This window comes from Bombina bombina, chromosome 2 (assembly GCF_027579735.1).
Source record: "Bombina bombina isolate aBomBom1 chromosome 2, aBomBom1.pri, whole genome shotgun sequence".
NCBI classification, from domain to species: domain Eukaryota; kingdom Metazoa; phylum Chordata; class Amphibia; order Anura; family Bombinatoridae; genus Bombina; species Bombina bombina.
In genome coordinates this window covers 1,198,493,495-1,198,518,261 of record NC_069500.1, presented here as the reverse complement: position 1 = coordinate 1,198,518,261, position 24,767 = coordinate 1,198,493,495, and positions in this window count along the sequence as shown.

Sequence of the window (24,767 nt, the reverse complement as noted above, 5' to 3'; positions counted from 1 at the left end):
GTTCAGTATATTGTTGAAAGTTTATTAGCTGCGTACCTACAAGAGCATCCGCAATCCGATATAAGCCCTTATTTGCCAATTTCTCTTGTGTGACCTGGTCGTAATTAGTGGATAATGTCACCAAGGGGGTCGCTTTCAACCCCCTCGGTATCAAAGAGTACTTGGATGTCAGTGTTTCCCATAGGGTCAACGTGTGTGATATGGTGATAAAGCTTCTCCAATTAGGGGGCCTATCCTTTTTAGCAGTCCATAACAATTTATGTATAGGGTGTATCCTCATCATATCTGATTCTATTTGAACCCATTGAATCCTGTCTAACTGGTTATGCCATAGTGCAGATTGTGCCAACCTAGCAGCGTAATAGTACGCTGCCAGATCTGGCATTCCCATCCCTCCTCCTATTTTATGTCTAAGAAGTGTTTGTTTATTGACTCTGGATCTACCATACTTCCAAACAAACGCTACCAGATCTTTCTGAGTTTTCCGTAATATGGAGACAGGTATATTTAAGGAGCGGAAGAGGTAAAATTTTTTTGGTAAAACTGTCATTTTGATCGACGTTAGCCTACCATACAGGGAAATATTGAGCTTGTTCCACCTTAATAACAAATTTTTGATATGAACAAACATGGGAGCGTAATTTAATTTGTAGAGAAGGTCTAAATTATTTGGAATTATGATACCCAAGTACTTTATACCTTTATCAGCCCAATTAAAGTCGAAATTCAAGGTTAGTAGTTTTTTGGTATGTTCTGGGAGATGTGTGCTGATCGCTTCACATTTATCATTATTGATCTTGTATCCTGAAATGTCTGCAAATCTGCTAATGGTTGAATATACTAGGGGAAGGGAGATCATAGGTTTGGTAATAGACAAAATAACATTGTCTGCGAATAGGCTGATCTTGTGCTCTCTTTCACCTATCTGAATCCCGCTAATATCAACATTTTGCCTAATACTAGTTGCCAACGGTTCAATGCATAGGGCGAACAATAATGGCGACAAAGGGCACCCTTGTCTGGTTCCATTAAGAATTTGTATGGAGGAGGACTTATAACCCGCTATTTTTATGAAGGCAGAGGGGCTGGAGTAGATTGCCGAAACTGCCGTACAAAAATTCCCCATGAAACCCATATTTTTTAACACCGCAGCTAGATACTTCCAATTTACCCGATCAAATGCCTTCTCTGCATCTAATGAAAGAAACAGAGAAGGCACTTTTTGCTTTGAGGCAAAGTCCACGAGATTTATAATTTTCCTAATGTTATCTGGGGCCTCCCTATTGCGAATAAATACCACTTCATTCTGATGGATAAGTTTTGGGAGAATATTGTTTAATCTGGTTGCTAAAATTTTAGTAAATAATTTAATATCTAAATTAATCAAAGAGATAGGCCAATAGTTTTTACAGTGTTGTTTACATTTTCCAGGCTTAGGAATAACTGATATACAAACTTCTAATAGTTCTTTAGGAACAGCTCCCCCTTCTAACATATGATTAAATATTTTAACCAAAATGGGGCTGAGATCCTGTACAAATGTTTTATAAAAGATACCTGAGTACCCATCAGGGCCAGGTGCCTTGCTTATCTTCAAGTTACGTATTGCTAGCTTAACCTCATGAATGGTTATTGGCGAATTTAGTTTATCTAGATCTTCTATCGCTATCTTAGGCAAGTTACATTCCTGTAAAAATTCATTTGTTTCCTTATCCAATGTGATAGGATTTTTGAGTGAGGGCAAGGCACAGAGTTTCTGGTAATACTGAGCAAAAGTGTCAGCAATGACCTGTGGGTGATTCGAGATCTGCCCATCATACTTTTGAATTTGTGGTACCGAGGACATCCTAGTTATTTCTTTTAATTTAAGTGCTAGTAGTTTATCAGGTTTATTGGCTTGTATAAAGTATTGGGCATCAACAAGTTTTAGGGACCTGGCAGCCTCCTTTGTCAATAATTGATCCAGAGCATATTTTTTCTCCCCCAATAATTTTAATGTGATGTTATCATGTGATATCTGATGTTGTGATTGCAGATGTTTGATCTCATTTCTAAGGTTTTCTAGTTGTGCCAGATAGGCTTTATTCTGTTTACTAGATTCTTTTATCAAAATCCCTCTGGTGAAAGCTTTTAGGGCTCCCCATATATGTAAAGGGTTAGATACTGAATTATGGTTGTGTCAAAAAATGAGAAATTTCCGTCTGCAAATTCTGCGTACATAAACAATGTCGGGTTTATGGTCCAGCTCCTGCCCCTATAAGGGTCAATTAAGCCTGTGAGCTTTGTTAGTACGACGTGGTCTGACCACGTTGCCAGTATGATATCAGAAGCTAGTATTAGGGGGGACATGATCTGACTAACTAGAATATAATCTATTCTCGAATATACATTGTGTGGTGTGGAAAAGAATGAATAATCTCTTACTCTTGGATTGATATATCTCCAACTATCCACTAAATTATGGTCAAGAAAAAAATCATAAAGGAGCTTTTTGGGACTTTGAGAGGACCTCGTGGATGGGATCACTGACTTATCTAGATCAGCGTTAGCTACTAAATTAAAATCTCCCCCTATGATTAGGCGAGATTTCTTCCAATTGATTAATAATTTTCCTATCTTGGACAAAAATGAAGCCTGAGATTCATTAGGTGCATAAATGTTCCCAAGTATAACATGTGTGTCGTGTATTCTACCCTTAACGATAATATATCTACCTGCTTTATCAATAAGTACCTCATCTTCTTTAAAGTTTAGATCTGAATGGACCAGAATAGATACCCCGTATTTCTTAGATTGGCAAGTGGCATGAAATTGAGTGGGGTAGCTTTTATCTAAATATTTTGGAGTTTTTACTTTTGTGAAATGGGTTTCCTGCATAAGGATTATATGGGCCTTCAAAGATTTATATGTGTCCAGTGCTTTACGCCTCTTGATATTAGAGTGTAGCCCCCTAACATTATGTGAGACTATATTAATAAACATTTCTTACCTATAGATAGAAAAAGAGAAAGAGACAAATAACAATTCTGGAAACCTAAACTGAAACACTCACCAAGTGTTGTTCGGCCAGGTCCCCCTCCTTGTATGGGTGCAGAGCTGTCAAACCGGCCCAATAGGGCACAAATATGTTGAAATATACCTCTATGAAATGTACAAAACGCTGAAGTGGAAGAACAGTTAACAGTTAGTCTGAGCAATAAAAAATCAAATAACAGTTGACCTTGTTCGGTCTGAGCTAGGATCCAGGATCCTGAGATGCAACATAACTTAGCAATAACAAATAAAATAACAGAAATAACAAACATATAGAACCAATATAACAAAAGAAACTTCGGGCATACAAAATTAGCATATGAAATTAAATACCTATCATCATGGTATTTTAACTAGAATCGAGGGTGGATCTCTTAACTCTGGACTTAAATTAATAACCTTAATTATTTAATAACATACTCAAATGAAGTCCAGTTCTGAAGACATATCATACTTCAGGCTTGCTCTCAAAAAACAAAAAACAACAAATCGAGCCCCCTTTGATGCACATATCTCTCCTTAGGGAGCATGTGAGGTTACAGTTAAGACATGGGCTATGATTCTGTAGGTCAAGTTGGACTCTCCGGCTCTTGGTTTCGCTTCTTGGTCTTCCCATTCTTTAGCACTGGTGTCCAGGTTCGTGTCAGGGCTTTTCTCTGCTGCTTAGGAGATTGAGAAGGTGTATCGGGATGATTTATCAATATGGAGCCTGTTTAAAATCGATTGTCCTTCTTCAACTGTGACACAGGAGTATGATGTTTTGTCCACTGTAAAAGACAACTTAAAGGGGAATCCCCATCTATATTTGATCTGAGCATTGGCAAGAGCTGCTACTATTGGCTTGAATTCCCTTCTTTTTTTTCAAAGTGATAGGGGATAGGTCTGCAAATATTTGGATTTTGTGACCCTCAAAAGTGATCTCTGGAACTCCCCTCACCACTTGCATAATTCTGTCTTTGATATGGTAGTAATGGAGTTTTGTTATCACATCTCTGTGGGCTCCAGGAGTTGGAGGTTTCACCAATGCTCGATGAACTCTGTCCATAAGAAGGAATGATGCATCTTTCTCTGGTAGTAGTTGTTGAAAGATCTGTGTGATGATGTCTTGAAGATTATTATACTTTTCAGGTAAATTGCGTATGCGAATGTTAGATCTACGAGATCTATTTTCCAGATCTTCCAGATGATCCTCTAATTTTTGTATTTGAGCTTGTTGTGAGCTCACTGTAGCTTGTAGTTCTGGGATTTCTTCCACTATTTCATCAACTTTATCTTCAATTGCTGAAGTTCTCTCACCTATATCAGCAATATCTTGTTTCAGCTCCATGGAACATTTGTTTTATCTGCTTTAATAGAGCCTCATTTGAGGAGGTTGACTTTTGAGAGAAAGTGGGGATATCCCCTGTATCTTCTTCTTGTTCCATCTTTTGGGATAGGTCCAGCAGGGCCTGTTTCTTTTTCTGTTGTGATTTGGACAAACACTCTTTAACAGATTGTGTGCGACTTTTCATCCTCTGACTGTGGGAGGTGATGCAAGGTAGAAAAAAGAGTCTTATACTCTTCACAAATGAAAAATCAACGATTAGATCTTTAGCTTTTTAGCTGTTGTGCTTAAAAATCTTATCGCCCTAGTGGTCGCGTAGCCACCCTGAATGCCTTGATCTGTCAGAGAGCCACCCTTCTTCTCTAGTTTATTTAGACATGCCCGAAAAATTCCTCAATTATGTCATTTAAGCTTTCACTGTACTCATCTGTGCTTGAAAATAAAAGGGGTTTACCATGCGTAGAACAATTCTGATAGGGTGGGGGGGATCAGGGCCTGCAATAGTACCTCTTCTGTATTTCCCGCTGTCCACACTTTGTTAGACAGTAGGATAAGAGGTCAGCGAGTGGAAATAGCCCTTTCTATATTCGGTCACCCCCTCAGAAGTCTATTAATCAGGAGTTAATCACATAGGAGAAAACATCAAAAGTCTCTATGTTCTAGGTTTTGGTGTGCTTTCAATTAAAACTCAGCTCCCCAGGGCAGTTTGTCCTCACAGGACCATCACGGGCAAGGAACTTTGGATATGACCTACCAGCAAATTGGCTGGCAGGAAAGGGATGAGGAGAGAGTGCCAATTTTTACTGCAGAAAAATAACAGCAGGCGTCTGTTGGTTATGGCTGAAATAAACTGTTTTAAACTGTTCCGGTTCTTCAAGCTGGCTTTTAATGTCTTTTTTCTCCATGAGAGGTTATAGCTTAAGTCTGAACCCAGATTATATATCCAGCTCTGAAACTATTCTTACAGGTGTGCAGACAGATATCGATATTTTGCAAATTAATATAGCACTTCAGGGTCACACTCCCTGTTTATTTCCAATTATATATAATGTCTGTCACATCACCAGATTATATTTTATAGTTATAGTACATCTGTCCAGTTAGTGTATGAGTTGCAGGGTGCCAAATCAGTAAAATTGTACCTGTAAAATGGCGGTTTGCGCCAAATTCCGTTTTTTTCCCTTTGGTCTTCTATTGTGGATTAAGCAGGTCTTGTTGCTCAGATGAAGTTGTTTGCTTGCTTGAACACCTAGTCGTGGCCGGTATTTTGACCTCAGGGATATTTCACTGCTTTCACTGCAACTTTCCGGTCCAGGATAGGCCGCGCCTGGGACTTTCCTAGTTTTCTCCTGGAACTCAAGTCCGGATCAATTTCCTCCTTCTGAATTTTTGCAAAAAACAAGTAAAATATAGTTGTCCCAGCTGAGGGCACTACCCAGTGCCTAAGGATGTCCTTGGTAGACTTTTGAGATAACTTTTATGCCAGTTTTTAAGCTCTTTTGGACCAAAGCTCCACACAAACACTGCTGCCTCTATGGCTGGCTAGCTCCGCCCCCTCCTGATTACATCTTTTTTAAACTCAGATTGTATCCTCTGTTGCGTGCTTCCCTGCCCGATGATGTTCGGTGTATAGGTGGTGCGTTTTTTTCCCTAGCTTCTACAGCATTTGTGGGCTGTTACTGGGGTTATTTTTAATCCATATGGGGTGGCAATCGGGCTTAGGGCTCCAGAGCTACTCAGTTAAGCAGCCATATTCCTATGCGGCCAGGCTCCGTCCCCCTGTGTTAGTTTTTTTTAATCATGTAATTTAGGATTTTTAATTCGTAGTTTATTTTATTTTATTAGAATAGCTATGTTAGGTTAATTTATAGTTTAATCTTAGCTTTTTTTATTTCACAAGTAAGTTTTTGTTTATTTTAAGATAGTTATATTGTAACTTTTAATTTAAAGGTAGGGGGTGTTAGATTTAGGGGTTAATAGTTTAATTTAGTGTTTTGCGATGTGGGGGGGCCAGCGGTTTAGGGATTACTAGGTTTAGTTTATTAGTTATGGTGTGGGGGGGCTGGCGGTTTAGGGGTTAATGCTTTATTATAGTGTCGGTGATGTGGGGATCAGGCAGTTTAGGGGTTAATAGGTTTATTATAGAAGTAGCAATGTGTGTGGGTGGCGGAATAGGGGTTAATAGGTTTATATATTAGTTGCGCTGTGGGGGGCCGGCGGTTTAGGAGTTAGTAGGTTTATTTTAGTGTTGGCAATGTGGGTGGGCGGCAAATTAGGGGTTAATAGGTGTAATATAGTATTTGCAATGTGGGAGGGTGGCGGTTTAGGGGTTAATAAGTAGTTTATGGGTGTTAGTGTACTTTGCAACATTTTAGTTATGAGTTTTGAGAAAGAATTTTTGTTTTGTAAAATTCATAACTACTGGTCTCAGATCGCAGAATGGATTGTGCCGGTATAGGTTAGAACGCAAACATTTTAGCCAGAACGCACAACCAGTAATACAGCACTATGGAAAACCCCGTACTCAAATGTCATTTTTTGAGTGCGGAATGGACTGCGTTACAGGCTAAAATGCTTGCGGTATAGCTATACCGCCGCGACTTGTAATACGGGAGACCTGCCATTCCACGCGCAATGGCCAATTTTTCAGTGGTATAGCCGCACACCTTAAAAAAACTTGTAATCTAGGTGTAAGTGCTTTTGCATTGTCTGTTTATTATGCATTTGCTGATTATGCTATTCTACTATGTTTAATTGTCTTTTAAGTAATATTGTTTTTGCATGAAAAAGGTTAAGCTGAAAATTCATACACTGATTCTAAAACTAGTAACTGGAAGTGTATATCTATGGAATAAATTATTCACTGAGTGATAAGGACATCTAACAAATCTATATTGGTAGGTAGCAAGTTTTTCATGGTTTTATTTTGCATAGCTGCATGAAAACAAAAAAAATGCACAACCAAAAAGAAAAAAAAAAAAAGATAATTGCATAGCATAGCAATTAAAATTTGAAGATTTTTAGATTGTATAATTCTATGTTAATGCCAGAAATGAACCTTATGTTCCAGCACAAACTTTTCTAGGGCTTTATAATAGATATAATAAAGTAGAATAGAATAGTTTTACCTGCAAGTTTACAATATGCTATTTGAAACAGCATTCATAAAATGCCTATCTCAAATCATTGCAAGCTTCTGATTGGTGTAAACACACCATGCACATGCTTAGCTGTCAATCTAATGCCCTACATATGCCCACAGATCAACACCATGGCTGAGTAAACAGACTTAAACATATGCAGTTAAAAAAAAATCAGAGCTGCTGAGAAAACTATTCTGGGCATTTTTATGGGGAATGATATCAATGTAAAAAATCATGTTTACTATAGATTGCTTATACTGCTTTTCCAAAAACATTCATGGATAACGGATTTATAATACAGCTGTGTTACACTTTAAACAGCTTCAAACATGTTCACTTGAGAAAGCACTATATGCAATTAATATATCCATCCAAATGATTTTTTTCTAACATTTTGATGTGTTACCCTTGTCTTCAGACAACAATAACTGATAATTGGGGGCCGATTTACTAAGCAGCGGATGCTGCTTATTCCCGCGCAAGCCTTCCGGCTCGCCAGAAACAGGATTTAAGAAGCAGCGGTTTAAAGACCGCTGCTCCTTAACTCGTCCTCTACCTCTGAGGTGGTGGACTGCAATCATCCTGATCAGATATGATCGGGATGATTGACACCCCCTGCTAGTTGTCCGATTGGCCACGAATGTGCAGGTTGCGGCATTGAATAAGCATTTCACATATAGCAAATCATGTCCACCCGGGGTATGCTAAATCTACCCCATTCTGTACTTTCCCCTCTAACCCAAATAAACCAAAATCATTCCATGTCCACACAGTTAAGTATATGTCACACCCCATTAACACCAGTCATGGAGCGGAAAACAAAACTCTGTTACCATAACAATCAAGTAGCGTGCCACTGTACCAAAAAAAGCATATCTAAAATTATATTACAAAACAATAACATGCAATTCTGCAACCAGAAAATATATATATCTGTTAATAGTGCCTCATTTCTCTGTTTCTCAATATTAATAACATCATAACTTATATGCTTCCTTGCTATTGCTTGCCTATATTCAGTTGTTTAAGTTTCAAGATGTATGATTAAATAGTAGCATAGTAAGGGCCATTTCACAAGAAAGAACTTTAAAATACACTGTTGTGAAAGTGTTTGGACTTGCCCTCACAAAAGCACAATCCCACTTGAAAGGCATGTTTCTTTTTAAAAACATGTTCACAATGGTGCGATCTTGTTTGAAAATCACGTTACAGTTTGAGTGCTGTTTAAGAAGGTAACATAAGTCCTTCCAATAGAAATTCATAGACCCATATTTATCAAGCTCCATACGGAGCTTGAAGAGCCGTGTTTCTGGCGAGTCTTCAGACTCGCCAGAAACACAAGTTATGAAGCAGCGGTCTAAAGACCGCTACTCCATAACCCTGTCTGCCTGCTCTGAGCAGGCAGACAGGAATTGCCGGAAATCAATCTGATCGAGTACGATCGGGTTGATTGACACCTCACTGCTGGCTGATTGGCCGAGAGTCAGCAGGGGGCGGCGTTGCACCAGCAGCTCTTGTGAGCTGCTGGTGCAATGTTAAATGCGGAGAGCGTATTGCTCTCCGCATTTAGCGAGGTCTTGCGGACCTGATCCGACAGTGCGGATCAGGTCCGCAAGACCTATGATAAATAGAGGCCATAGTATTCTTCTTGTTTTCAATAAATGGATCATGCCAAACCAGAAATGGTGCTTTCAAAGAAATAAAAGTACATTTTAACCACCCCCCAATATTTATTAAAATATTAAAAGTGACAAAATAATGATTGAGCTAACAATCCCAGTATGCTCAAATCCTGTCTACATACAAATAGCATTCAGATAGTTTAGCAGTGGTCAGGATGTATTCGCATTGCAATTGGTTACTTTTTAAATCCTGTTTGAAAGGCCTATTATGAAGACACCGGTACTGATAGTGACAATCACAATAATGAACAGAAAGTGATTGCTACAAGCCATTTTTAGATATTGGGGTACTGATTACACTTTTTCCTGCAGATCCTATTAGCGGTACATGATAACACATACTGAATACATATAAATATGTAACTGAACAATAGAGATGAATAGAGCTTTAATGAATAGATACCATGTATACTAATACACCTCTAAAATGTCTCCTGTTGTCGGGTCCCAAGGTACGGTAAGGACAGCGCTATAACCAATTCCAATGCATGATAAGGGTTGTGTTACACATTCTTGCAGGGCTAGCACAGTTAAGTGTATGTCACTAGCTAATTCCAGGATGACTGTAGCAATTAAAGTCCAGAACCGTGTTAAGAAAAAAAAGGGAATCCAACAGTGCAGGGCACGCTGTTCATCTTCTTGAAATTAAGGACTGTCTATAGTATACAAAGGAGAGCTCTATTTATTATTCTTTGTCAGAAGTGACCCCTGCAATTGCCTTTCGGCCAAGTCTTAATAGAAGGTGTTAAAATGTCATCTCTGACTCCCATTCAGTGCTTGGTTATTCTTTATAGAAGACATATCATTCCTGTTCCAAGGCCTGCCCTCCTGATCTTGACCCTGGACTGTCTCCTAACAAATGTACTTTGCCAAGCCCTTGTCTGTACTTTGATATTTGGACTAATAGGGGGATATTTATCAAAGCGACAACTGATAATACACTGGAATCCCACATCGTATTTGACGCGAGATTGATCCGCCATAGTTAGCAAAGCGCCAAGATCGTCAAATGTTGAAATGTGTGACGAAATATACGCTCCCGCGATCTCAATCTGACGCAGATCGATGCTTGCGTCATTACATATGTTTAAAATTCACATTCGACTCTATTTGACCCTTTTCCCAATTTATCAAACATTTAATAGGTACGCTCACATCTATTCCGACGCAGCGTACCTAGTTTTCAATCCGCCACCCTTGAGGCCGTGGATGCCATAGAAATCAATGGGAGACTGAAAACACAGAAAGCTTATGTTCGATGCTGCATGAGAATGAAGTATATTACATAATACAAGTAAATTAGAAACTCTATTAAAATTGTATACCCTTTCTAAATCAAACAATATTATTGCTCCACATTTGGTGCACTAGTAGATATAGGGATAAAAATGAAAAGTACATTACTACTTATGGATTATGTAACTTTGTCTCTCATTACAAAGCAAGGGGACAATATTATTTCTCCAAATTTGTTGCAAAGTTTTGCCCCAAACTTGTTGCACTAATAGATATAGAGATAATAATTAAATAAATACACAACATAACATAGCTAACTTCCTTTTCCTTTTTTTGGAAAAATCTATTTGCACCATGTTGAAGCCATGTAATACAAGTCCCACTCTCCACTTCGCACCAAATTTGACGCAACACTTTTCGCACCAATTATGACGCAAAATCCTTAACAACCCACACACTAGGGAATTTTTCAACCACTTTTGATTGGAATATGCATAATCACATGATTTATGACATCAGCCAATCTGACTCAAATATACATTTTAAACTATCAGTAACGAATCAAATTGCTCGATACTTGTGTCATTGATCACTCATTAGAACTTGTAAGTGCCATTTGTTACATTGTGTATTATACTTTGAAAGTATGTATATGTGAAATTAGTATTAAAGATAAACATTGATGCTGACATTAGGACACACAACGTAATACTTTAGACAATGATTTTAAAATTAGAATTGATGTTTAAATCAATATAATCTTAAGTTGATAGCTCAAAGGGATAGCCTACCTAACATTAAACTGTCATGATTCAGATACAGCAGAAATTAAAATCACCTCTTTACTGTCATGCTATTTTCAGTGTATTTCTTCTTTCTCTTGATTTTCTTTTTCTGTATGAAATATCATCTTATATGCCAGTCCATTTTATAACACCTGTGTAGGGGTGGTTTTTATAACTAGATTGTAATCAGGAGGGGATATATGTATACATTCTAGCATTAATAATCATTTATAAAAAAAAACATGAGATAAAAGCATATCATGACTTCTAGAAATACAAATACACATTAATTTATGCAAAAGTTTCATATAACAAATAAATATAAAAATAACTTTCAATGAGATATTGTTTTTTGAGGTATAAATGTAGCTATTTCTTGAACATTAACACATGAAAAATAAAAGATTAGCTTTAGAGAAATGTGCTTGTTCATGGACAGTAATGAAATGGTATAAATAAAGTTGGGAAAAAAATGAATAACCGCAACACCCTTGAGGCCGTGGATGCCATAGAAATCAATAGGAGAAAAAACTGAATAATCCGCCACCCTTGAGGCCGTGGATGCCATAGAAGTCCAATGTTCATCTCGACGCGCATGTGTTTTTACTTTTTTTTATAAATAAGGGCATCATATGTGGATCCATGGCAGCGATGTCTGGCGAGTGTATTGACGCCGGTGAATGCACCGAGATTGTCCCTTTGATAAATATCCCCCATAATGTCCTGTAACCTTATGACCTATGAGTTCAATATTGCATGAGATGTAGCAGAGCAATAGGCTGTACCAGCATACCTGATTTCAAGAGCTGCTAGATCACATGACCTATAAGATTTATGTTGCATAGGATTATGCACAGCATAGATCTCTAGCACTGTGCCAAGTTTCATGAGTTTTTGAGTTATGCTGTTGTTTTTATAAGCATTTGAATAAGTGGCGGAGTAATAATAATAATAATAAAAAAAAAAATAATCCTGACAATAACAAACGTTACCTATTCCTAAACACTCTCTCTTCCCCCTGCACTTCAGCCAAAAAACAGTCTCATTACTGCAAATCTGCTTCTCATTTCCCTCTTGCTCATACTAGCTGCTGGCGACATCTTCCCTAATCCTGGTCCCACACAACCTCCTAGCCTTTCACTTCCTTGTGTGCCTTTCAATAGACTTCACAAACTAAACTCTGGTAACCTTAATCACATTCCTCTTACATCTAAAACCCCCTCCCCCTTCACTTGTGCACTCTGTAACTCTCGTTCTGTTTGCAACAAGCTCACTTCTATCCATGATCTCTTTATCTCCCACTCTCTTAACCTTCTGGATCTTACAGAAACCTGGCTCTCTGCTTCAGACACAGCATCCACTGCTGCACTGTCACATGGGGGTCTCCATTTCAGCCACACTCCTAGGTCTGGCAATAGACAAGGAGGTGGTGTCAGTATTTTACTTTCCTCTCGTTGCACCTTCCAACAAATACAGCCCTTCTCTTCACTCACATTTTCTTCATTTGAAGCACACATGATTCGGTTATTCTCTCCCCTCTCTATAAGTGTTGCAGTCATATACCCCCCCCCCCCTGGCTCCCCAAATCAATTTTTAGATCACTTTGCTGCCTGGCTTCCTTATTTAATTTCCTCAGACACCCCTGCCCTCATTCTTGGCGATTTTAACATCCCTCTTCACAATCCCACTGCCTCCTCTGCAAAACAACTTCTTCAACTTCTTCAACCTCTTTTGGCCTGTCACAATGGACTGACTCTCCCACTCACAAAGATGGTCATTCCCTTGATCTGGCTTTCACCTATCGATGCACTCTTTCAAATTGAACAAACTCCCCTTTTCCTCTCTCTGACCATCATCTCCTAACTTGCAACATCAGTTCCCTACCTACAACTCCCCCTCCCTCTACCCCTCACACCAAACTTCACAAAAGCACTGTCACTAGATCTGCATCAGCTCGCTAGCTCTCTCAAACCTCTCCTCTCATCCATCACCTCCTTTTCCTGCCCTGACCAATCTATCTGCCAGTATAATTCCACCCTTACATTGGTCATTGACACTCTGGCCCCTCCAACCTTAGCTCAGAAATCACACTCTCATCCTCAGCCCTGGCATACTCCTCTGACATGATACCTACGCAGATGCTCCCGTACTGCTGAGCAACATTGGAGGAAATCTCTGAGTTCAGCTGACTTTCTTCACTAAGTGTTCATCCTGAACTCCTACTATTCTGCCCTTAATATTTATAAGCAACAATATTTTTCTAATCTCATCTCTACTCTTTCCTCTAACCCTAAACGTCTGTTCTCCACATTCAACACTCTTCTCCGCCCACCCCCACCTCCTAACACAACCTCTCTCTCAGCTCAAGATTTTGCCAGCCACTTCAACAACAAAATTGACTCCATCAGAAGTGAAATCAGCTCTCAACATACTTCCAATCTCCCACCCCCTCAAAAGCTCACGATCACCCAAAACCCAAATATCCAAAAATGCAGTTTTTTTTGCCCCTGTTAATGAGGATGACGTTTCTGCCCTTATACTGTCCTCCCACCTCACTACCTGTCCCCTCGACCCCATCCCCTCACAGCTACTCCCCTCCCTCTCTTCTACCCTCATCCCCATACTCACACACATTTTCAACCTCTCCCTCAGTACTGGTATATTTCCCGCATCTCTAAAACATGCACTGGTAACATCTATCCTCAAAAAACCTTCCCTCGATCCAACCTCCCCTTCCAATTACCGCCCTATTTCCCTACTCCCTCTTGCCTCAAAGCTCCTCGAAAAGCTAGTTTACGCACGTCTATCCCATTTCCTTACACTAAACTCTCTTCTTGACCCACTGCAATCTGGATTTCGTTCCCATCACTCTACAGAGACAGCAATTGTCAAGGTTACCAATGACCTATTTACAGCAAAATCCAAAGGCCACTTCCCTCTGCTTATCCTCCTTGACCTGTCTGCAGCCTTTGACAATGTTGACCACCCTCTTCTGCTCCAAACCCTCCAATCCTTCGGCATCTGTGACACAGCTCTCTCCTGGTTCTCTTCCTATCTGACTAACCGTACATTTAGTGTAGCCTTCTCCGGAGCATCCTCTGCCCCGTTACCACTTTCTGTTGGGGTACCTCAAGGCTCTGTCCTTGGTCCCCTTCTCTTTTCAATCTACACGTCATCACTAGGTTCCTTAATAAAGTCCCATGGGTTTCAATATCATTTGTATGCCGATGACACCCAAATCTACCTCTCTGCACCAGACCTACCTCCTTCCTTATTAACCCGTGTCACTAACTGTCTTTCTCACATCTCATCTTGGATGTCCTCTCACTACCTTAAGCTAAATCTCTCCAAAACTGAACTCCTTATTTTTCCCCCTTCTTCCAATGTCTCCACCCCCAAAATTTCTATAACTGTTGATAATTCCATCATTACCCATACCCCGCACGCCCGATGTCTTGGGGTCACACTTGACTCAGATCTTTCCTTCACTCCTCACATTCATTCCTTGGCTAAAGCCTCCCGCTTCCACCTTAAAAACATTGCTAAAATTAGACATTTCCTTACACAAGATACAACCAAGATTTTAATCCACTCTCTCATCCTTTCCCACCTCGACTACTGCAACTCCGTCCTCTCTGGTCTACCTAGCTGCCACATAGCTCCTTTACAATCCATTATGAATGCTTCTGCCAGGCTCATCTTCCTTACTCGTCGCTCTTCATCTGCTGCACCTCTCTGCCAATCCCTTCACTGGCTTCCTCTGGCCTCTAGGATTAAACATAAAATCCTCACCCTGACATACAAAGCTCTCAACTGTACTGCTCCCCCCTACATCTCAGAACTTTTCTCTAGATACTCTCCCTCCCGTCCCCTTCGATCAGCTCAGGATCTCCTCCTCTCCTCCTATCTTGTTACTTCCTCACATTCCCGTTTACAGGACTTCTCCAGACTGGCCCCCATCTTGTGGAATTCCCTGCCTCGCTCCATAAGACTCTCCCCTAGTTTTAACAGCTTCAAGCACTCCCTAAAAACTCTACTATTCAGGGATGCATACAACAACACTAACCTTTCCTAACTCCATTGCTTTCCCCTTGAACCCCTTAGAATGTAAGCCTATGGCCCAGCTGTTTACAGATCCCTTCATAAGAGCCGACTACAACAGTGAAACTCTCGGCAGGGCCCTCTACCCACTAGAGCTATCCTGTACAACAACTATGTTTACAGCGCTGCAGAATCTGTTGGAGCTCTACAAATACCTGATAATAATAATAATAATATATGTGCATAATAATAGAATGATTCCTAATAGTCTTGGAATACTTATAAATATGTAAATTTCAGTGCTATTTTAAGAACCTTAAAGGACCACTAAACAAAGTTGGATAACATAATCAGTAAATGCATAATAAAACGACAATGTAAAAGCACTTAGTTTGAATTTAAAATGAGTATTAGATTTCTTTCTGATAAATGTTAGTTAGTTCTATTACCCTCCCACTGCATCATGTGACAACTATCCGACAATTACAAAATGCATATTCGTGATTTCTTACATATGCTCAGTGAGAGCTGGCGCCTCAGAAAGTGTACAAATAAAAGCTATTGAAAAGTCTTTTAAAAATTGAACTTTTTGGGGCATATTTATCAAGGTCTGGCGAACCTGATCCGACAGTGCGGATCAGGTTCACCAGACCTCGCTGAATACGGCGAGCAATACGCTCGCCGTATTCATCATTGCACCAGCAGCTCACAAGAGCTGCTGGTGCAACGCCGCCCCCTGCAGACTCGCGGCCAATGGGCCGCCAGCAGGGGGTGTCAATCAACCCGATCGTACTCGATCAGGTTGTATTGTGGCGATGTGTGTCCACCTGCTCAGAGCAGGCGGACAGGGTTATGGAGCAGCGGTCTTTGTGACCGCTGCTTCATAACTGCTGTTTCTGGCGAGTCTGAAGACTCGCTAGAAACAGGGGCCATCAAGCTCAATAAGGAGCTTGTTAAATAGAGCCCTTTGGCTCTATGTTAAAAATAGGGCTTTTCTCTGTGAACCGAAAACATGATCGCAAATAGCCAAAAATGCACTAATGTGATTGTAGTAAAACTAAAAGAGGCCTTTTTGTACATTAACATATCCGAATAGTAAAGTATAAAAAAATGATAGAGTAATAAAGGGCTAGATTACGTGGAGTGGTATTTAACGCTTCCACTCAAGTGTAAACTTCGCTAGTAGTAAGCTTTTTGCGTGCATCAGATAGCGCATGTATTACAAGTAAACAGTTTGAGAGCGAGTGAAATTCAATGCGTGCTAACTTGAGGACTTCTGTGCTAACTTATTCACCCCATAGGGGCCCATTTATCAAGCTCTGTATGGAGCTTGTGGGCCCGTGCACCAGTCTGAAGACTCGCCAGAAACACAAGTTATGAAGCAGCAGTCTAAAGACCGCTGCTCCATAACCCTGTCCGCCTGCTCTGAGCAGGCAGACAGGAATCGCTGGAAATCAACCCGATCGAGTACGATCGGGTTGATTGATAGCTCCCTGCTGGCGGCCCATTGGCCGCGAGTCAGCAGGGGGCGGCGTTGCACCAGCAGCTCACAAGATTGCTCTCCGCATTCAGCGAGGTCTTGCGGACCTGATCCGCACGACCTTTAATAAATAGGCCCCATAGACTTCAATGGAGAGTGTAGAAAAAAAGAAACACTTATCGCTCGCTCGCTAACCCGACAGGAGTTATTCATATTTCACATTCCAATACTCTTCACATAACGAAAAATGTTTTTTTATTGTAAATATATATATATATATATATATATATATATATATATATACCTATACTGTTTATCTATTCCTATAGATATATAGGTATAGATACAGTTTTTCATTAGAATTATTAAACATTATTATATATACTGTAAAAAAATTCGACAGGAGTTATTCATATTTCACATTCCAATACTCTTCACATAAAGAAAAATGTTTTTTTATTGTAAATATATATATATATATATATATATATATATATATATATATACCTATACTGTTTATCTATAGGTATAGATACAGTTTTTCATTAGAATTATTAAAAATTATTATATATACTGTAAAAAAATTCTAAATGATCCATAGAATATATATATATATATATATATATATATATATATATATATATATATATATATATATATTGCAGTATCTATTATAACTTTTAATAATCAATCTTAATATTTTTTAATATTTAATATTTCCATAATGCACCATAAGATAACATCTAAGTTTTCATGTGCACTAACCCGACACCGCATTAGACCTAAAGGCCTCTATTTAGCAAGCTGTCAACCGCAAATACGCTGGAATTGCGCAGTGTATTTGTGGAGAGCCTGATTCGCCGTAGTTATCAAACCCTACAGACCAGCAAAAGTAAAATATAGTGATGTAACCTACGATCCGCCGGACTCAGTCCGACACAGATCGATGCTTACGTCACTACACAATCTGACTACTTTTGCTGTTATAAAAAAACTAGCAGGTATGCTTGGCACTATTCCGGCCCAGCATACCTGCTTTTCAATCCGCCGCCCTGGAGGCAGCGGATGCCATAGGAATCAATGGGAGTGTGACAGCAGCGAAAGTTCATGTTCGCTGCTGCCCGATATCCCATTGTTTCCTATGGGAAATGTATACACTTAACACCCTAACATGTACCCCGAGTCTAAACACCCCTAATCTGCCCCCCTACACCGCCACCACCTACATTAAATTTATTAACCCCTAATCTGCCGTCCCTACACCGCCACCACCTAAATAAAATGTTTAATCCCTAAACCGCCGCTCCCGGACCCCGCCGCAACTAAATAAAATGTTTAACCCCTAAACGCCGCTCCCGGACCCCGCCGCCACCTACATTAAATTTATTAACCCCTAATCTGACCCCCCCTACACCGCCGCCACCTACATTAAATTTATTAACCCCTAATCTGACCCCCCCTACACCGCCGCTACCTACATTAAATTTATTAACCCCTAAACCTAAGTCTAACCCTAACACCCCCTAACTTAAATATAATTTAAACTAATCTAAATAAATATTCCTATCATGAAATAAATTATTCCTATTTAAAACTAAATACTTACCTATAAAATTAACCCTAAGCTAGCTACAATATAACTAATAGTTACATTGTAGCTATCTTAGGGTTTATTTTTATTTTACAGGCTAGTTTGTATTTATTTTAACTAGGTACAATAGTTATTAAATAGTTATTAACTATTTAATAACTACCTAGTTAAAATAAAGACAAACCTAAGTTACAATTACACCTAACACTACACTATCATTAAATTAATTACCTAAATTAAATTAAAATAAATTAATTACAATTAAATAAAATTAACTAGTACAAAAAAACAAACAAACACTAAATTACAGAAAATAATAAAATAATTACAAGAATTTTAAACTAATTACACCAAATCTAATCCCCCTAATAAAATAAAAAAGCCCCCCCAAAATAATAAAAATCCCTACCCTATACTAAATTACAAATAGCCCTTAAAAGGGCCTTTTGCAGGGCATTGCCCCAAAGTAATCAGTTCTTTTACCTGTAAAAAAAAATACAATACCCCCCCAACATTACAACCCACCACCCACACACCCAACCCCCTCTTAATAAAACCTAACACTACCCCCTTGAAGATCACCCTACCTTGAGACATCTTCACCCAACCGGGCAGAAGTGGTCCTCCAGACGGCCAGAAGTCTTCATCCGATCCGGGCAGAAGAGGACCCCCAGACGGCCAGAAGTCTTCATCCAGGCGGCATCTTCTATCTTCATCCATCCGGCGAGGAGCGGCTCCATCTTGAAGACATCCGACGTGGAGCATCCATCCAGACCGACGACTACCCGACGAATGAATATTCCTTTAAATGACGTCATCCAAGATGGCATCCCTTGAATTCCGATTGGCTGATAGAATTCTGCAATCAGCCAATAGAATTGAGCTCGCATTCTATTGGCGATTCCAATCAGCAAATAGAATGCAAGCTCAATCCTATTGGCTGATTGGATCAGCCAATAGGATTGAACTTCAATCCTATTGGCTGATTGCATCAGCCAATAGGATTTTTCCTACCTTAATTCTGATTGGCTGATAGAATTCTATCAGCCAATCAGAATTCAAGGGACGCCATCTTGGATGACGTCATTTAAAGGAATATTCATTTGTCGGGTAGTCGTCAGTCTGGATGGATACCGCTCCGCTCCGGATAGATGAAGATAGAAGATGCCGCCTGGATGAAGACTTAATAAATAAATAAACATTTTATTTAGTTGCGGCGGGGTCCGGGAGCGGCGGTTTAGGGGTTAATACATATAATGTAGGTGGCGGTGGGCTCCGGGAGTGGCGGTTTAGGGGTTAAACACTTTTTTAGCGCTGCGGTGGGCTCCGGGAGTGGCGGTTTAGGGGTTAAACACTTTTTTAGCGCTGCGGTGGGCTCCGGGAGCGGCGGTTTAGGGGTTAATAACTTTATTTAGGTGCGGTGGGCTCCGGGAGCGGCGGTTTAGGAGTTAATACATATAATGTAGGTGGCGGTGGGCTCCGGGAGTGGCGGTTTAGGGGTTAATACATATAATGTAAGTTGCGGTGGGCTCAGGGAGCGGCGGTTTAGGGGTTAATAACTTTATTTAGGTGCGGTGGGCTCCGGGAGCGGCGGTATAGGGGGTGAACAGTTCAGTTTAGTGTGGGTGCTTAGTGACAGGGTACCAAGAAAGCTGCGAATAAGCTGAAGAGCAGCGAGATTGATGACTGTTAGTTAACAACAGTCCGCTGCTCATCGCCCCGTACTTGGTGCGCGGCTTTTTGACAGCTTTCTTGATAATTTTGAAGAACGTATTCAGGTCCGTGGCAGCGTTGTTAGGCGAACTTAGGCGAGCGTATTGGTGCCGTCGAATGCAAGAAAGTCGACGGCTTGATAAGTAAGGGCCAAAGTGTGAAACACAAAGCTATATTTTACATTCCAATGGTCTTCACATACAAAAAAATTTAATGTTTATTATTACATTTTAGACATGTGCATTTGATTTTTGATGAATGCACATTCGTCACAAAATGGGAATTTAAATCTGAATGCATGCACCAACTAAAATGAAAGAAATTGAAAAATGCTGATAAAATTAATCAGTTTTCTTTTGTTTCCTTTAATTTCCTTTAATTTCTTTTAAGGGTTTAATGTGCTGAAGAGCACGCTAACTTGATCCACTTCTTGCCAGAGCCCCGGGTGTGCTAACAGGAGACTTGGCGAGTTCAGCTCCCAGGACCTGAACTAAAGTTATTGCAAGGTCCTTGGAACCGAGAGCTTTAAGCCAGGTGTAAGTGTGGTCGGAGCTCTGGCAAGAAGAGAATCAGGTTAGCACTCTCTCCAGAATGTGTTAAGGAACGTATTTGTAGCTACAGGTGGACTTTCCACCTGTAGCTTCAAAACATTTACATTTGTTTAATGAAACTAAATGTACAGTGGGGGCAAAAATGTATTTAGTCAGCTACCAATTGTGCAAGTTCTCCCACTTAAGAAGATGAGAGAGGCCTGTAATTTTCATCATAGGTATACCTCAACTATGAGAGACAAAATGTAGAAACAAATCCAGACAATCACATTGTCTGATTTGGAAAGAATTTATTTGCAAATTATGGTGGAAAATAAGTATTTGGTCAATATCAAAAGTTCATATCAATACTTTGTTATATATCCTTTGTTGGCAATGACAGAGGTCAAACGTTTTCTGTAAGTCTTCGCAAGATTGTCACACACTGTTGCTGGTATGTTGGCCCATTCCTGCATGCAGATCTCCTCTAGAGCAGTGATGTTTTGGGGCTGTCGCTGGGCAACACCGACTTTCAACTCCCTCCAAAGATATAGATATCTATAGAAATATGTATTTATAATAAAAAGTACATTATCCTGTAAGTGAAGAACATTGGAATGTGAAATATGTACAGTACATATACAGTAAAACACATAAATACTTAAGTACATATGAACACACATCTATACATATATATATATATATATATATACAAAACACGGAAGGGGACTGCACTCTCATACCGGACCGGGTACACATCCCATGACCCTGCAACATGTTCAGCCCTGGGTGCTCACGGGCACTCAAAGGAAGCTGTGCTGTCCCCAGAGTCACAGGCAGTTAACCCCAGACAGGTCTGGGTGCAAGAACCATAGGGAAAATTACAAAACAAATTAATACAGCACACAGAGAAAGTCCAGCACTCACAAGCTCTCAGCTAAGATTTAAAAGCAAAAATGGAAAGGTTAGTTACCGCATCTGGCCAAATGGGACAAGCCCAGGTACTACGTCAAGGTCCTTTCCAATACCTGGGACCCTAGAACAGCCACACAATGCAAGCTCTCAAATCCAAACAAACTGGGAACAAGGGAAGGGTGTACAGGCTTATGTAATCACCCTAGACATATACAAAACACGGAAGGGGACTGCACTCTCATACCGGACTGGGTACACATCCCATTACCCTGCAACATGCTCAGCTCTGGGTGCTCACGGGCACTCACAGGAAGCTGTGCTGTCCCCAGAGTCACAAGCAGTTAACCCCAGACAGGTCTGGGTGCAAGAACCATAGGGAAAATTACAAAACAAATTAATACAACACACAGAGAAAGTCCAGCACTCACTTACAAGCTCTCAGCTAAGATTTAAAAGCAAAAATGGAAAGGTTAGTTACCGCATCTGGCCAAATGGGACAAGCCCAGGTACCACCTCAAGGTCCGTTCCAATACCTGGGACTTTACAACAGCCACACAATGCAAGCTCTCAAATCCAAACAAACTGGGAACAAGGGAAGGGTACACATGCTTATGTAATCACCCTAGACATATACAAAACACGGAAGGGGACTGCACTCTCATACCAGATCGGGAACACATCCCATGACCCTGCAACATGCTCAGCCCTGGGTGATATATATACATATATATATATATAGACTCTGGTATGCTAATAAAGATAAACATCTTTATACATCAATATCAAGATAAATAATTTCCCCAAAAAGACACAACATTAAAGTGTCAGTAAACCTTAAAAATAATATTAGATAATTCTGCACATAGTGCAGAATTATATAACATTATATTATCCTTATCTGTATAAAACATAATATTTCCTTTTAATTTTAAAAAAACCCGGCTGTTTTACAGACCCGCTCTCTGCTCTCTGCTGAGCAGGTCTGTTTTATTCACACAGCGCATCGGGCCAGCTGTATAGTCACAGCCCGGCCCGACCGCGCCTTAACACAAAGTGCAGCTCGCTCCTGCTGTCAGACAGAGCAGGAGCGAGCTGCACTTTGTGTTATGGCGCGGTCGGGCCGGGCTGTGACTATACAGCTGGCCCGATGCGCTGTGTGAATAAATCAGACCCGCTCAGCAGAGAGCAAAGAGCGGGTCTGTAAAACAGCCGGGTTTTTTTAAAATTAAAAGGGAATATTACGTTTTATACAGATAAGGATAATATAATGTTATATAATTCTGCACTATGTTCAGAATTATATAACATTATTTTTGAGGTTTACTGTCCCTTTAACATCCAAATAGGTATTTCACCATAAAAATCATTGAAATCCAATTAGCATCAGTGTACATATACCAATACAATAAACTGTCAATATGCACAGAAATGAAAAAAAATATATAATGAGTAAAAATTATTAAACAGAATTTTTTTTTTAAATATAAACTTTAAAAAAAATCCCCTTTAAGTTTCAATGTCTTACACATCAAACACCAGTGAACAGTTAGTTCATAGTTGGCAGGGTGATAAATAGATCCAAACGTAATCCAAAAGGTAGGATGAGTGAGTCAAAGCAGAAATCCCCAGTGCCCGGAGTACAAAAGTTCCCCTTTGGGGATTTACTTATTCGCCTTACCCTCAATCAGTATAAGGTAAGTGTAGCGCAGTGTAGGTAGAAACTTTCTCTGGCTTCCAGGGATATAGATGGCAGCTGTTGGATCCTGTCGATATCTTTATCTCATGTAGCCATATGCAAAGAAGACAAAAGTAAAGAATAATAGGATAACCAGTCTGCTATACCAATATACTCTACGAACTACTGAGCTGTGGACTCTTTATCTCATTGTATTGATTTGTTTGCCAGATTTTCACTGTAGGTCTTTTTGACCATGTATAATGCTTATAATTACCTCATAATCTATTGAGGGTTCTAATGTGAGTAACATAACTCAAAATAAACAGAGTGTGGTATTAACTATTATACAGGGTTGCACTATTATTCTCTACTTTTGTCTTCTTTGCATATGGCTACATGAGATAAAGATATCGACAGGATCCAACAGCTGCCATCTTTATCCCTGGAAGCCAGAGAAAGTTTCTACCTACACTGCGCGACACTTACCTCATACTGGTTGAGGGTAAGGAGAGTAAGTAAATCCCCAAAGGGGAACTTTTGTACTCCGGGCACTGGGGATTTCTGCTTTGACTCACTCATCCTACCTTTTGGATTACGTTTGGATCTATTTATCACCCTGCCAACTATGAACTATTATTAACTGTTCACTGGTGTTTGATGTGTAAGACACTGAAACTTAAAGGGGAATTTTTTTAAAGTTTATATTTTTTTTTATTTTTTTTTTTTGTTTAATAATTTTTACTCATTATATTTTTTATTTTTATTTCTGTGCATATTGACAGTTTATTGTATTGGTATATGTACACTGATGCTAATTGGATTTCAATGATTTTTATGGTGAAATACCTATTTGGATGTTAATGTTGTGTCTTTTTGGGGAAATTATTTATCTTGATATTGATGTTTAAAGATGTTTATCTATCTTTATTAGCATACCAGAGTCTATCTATAGTGAGAACTGTGGGTTAGACAGCTGATATTGTTCTGTAACTAGATACTCCCCTAAATCCTACTAGTTTATGCTAACAGTATGTTTTGTGTTTTTTACACTTTTGTTGGTCCGTTATATAGTTTTATATATTGTAATTCTGAATAGAAGGTCCTTTTCAGATTTCCTCTAGTGTAGCCTTTTCATCTTTCATACACTTAGGCTATAGCTCATATAAAATAGGGAGGACTAACACTTTTTCCCTTTTAACTGATAGCTTCATACTAGTGCGCCCTGCTCTGTCTACCATTTTCTCTTGTCTTTACCCACTTTTGTACTTATCGAAGTTGGAGGTCGTGGGGACCCACCAGCTTTGATAGATAGTTTTGAGACGGCACGGATGTATTTGCTCTGCCTCACGGGGTCCTCTTTGGCGCCTAACTCACACTTCTTTTCTTTTCATATATATATATATATATATATATATATATATATATATACACACACACACACACACACATACACATATTTAAACATGCAGGCCTTTTTTTTTCAAACACGTTATACCATCTTTGAGCCCTTATAACTTTTAAAAAAAAATTTAAGTATTTTTTATCACAGTGTCTATATGAGTGTAGCTGTACTTTTACATGTATTTATGTTGTGTTCAATGCAACTTTTTTCTTCC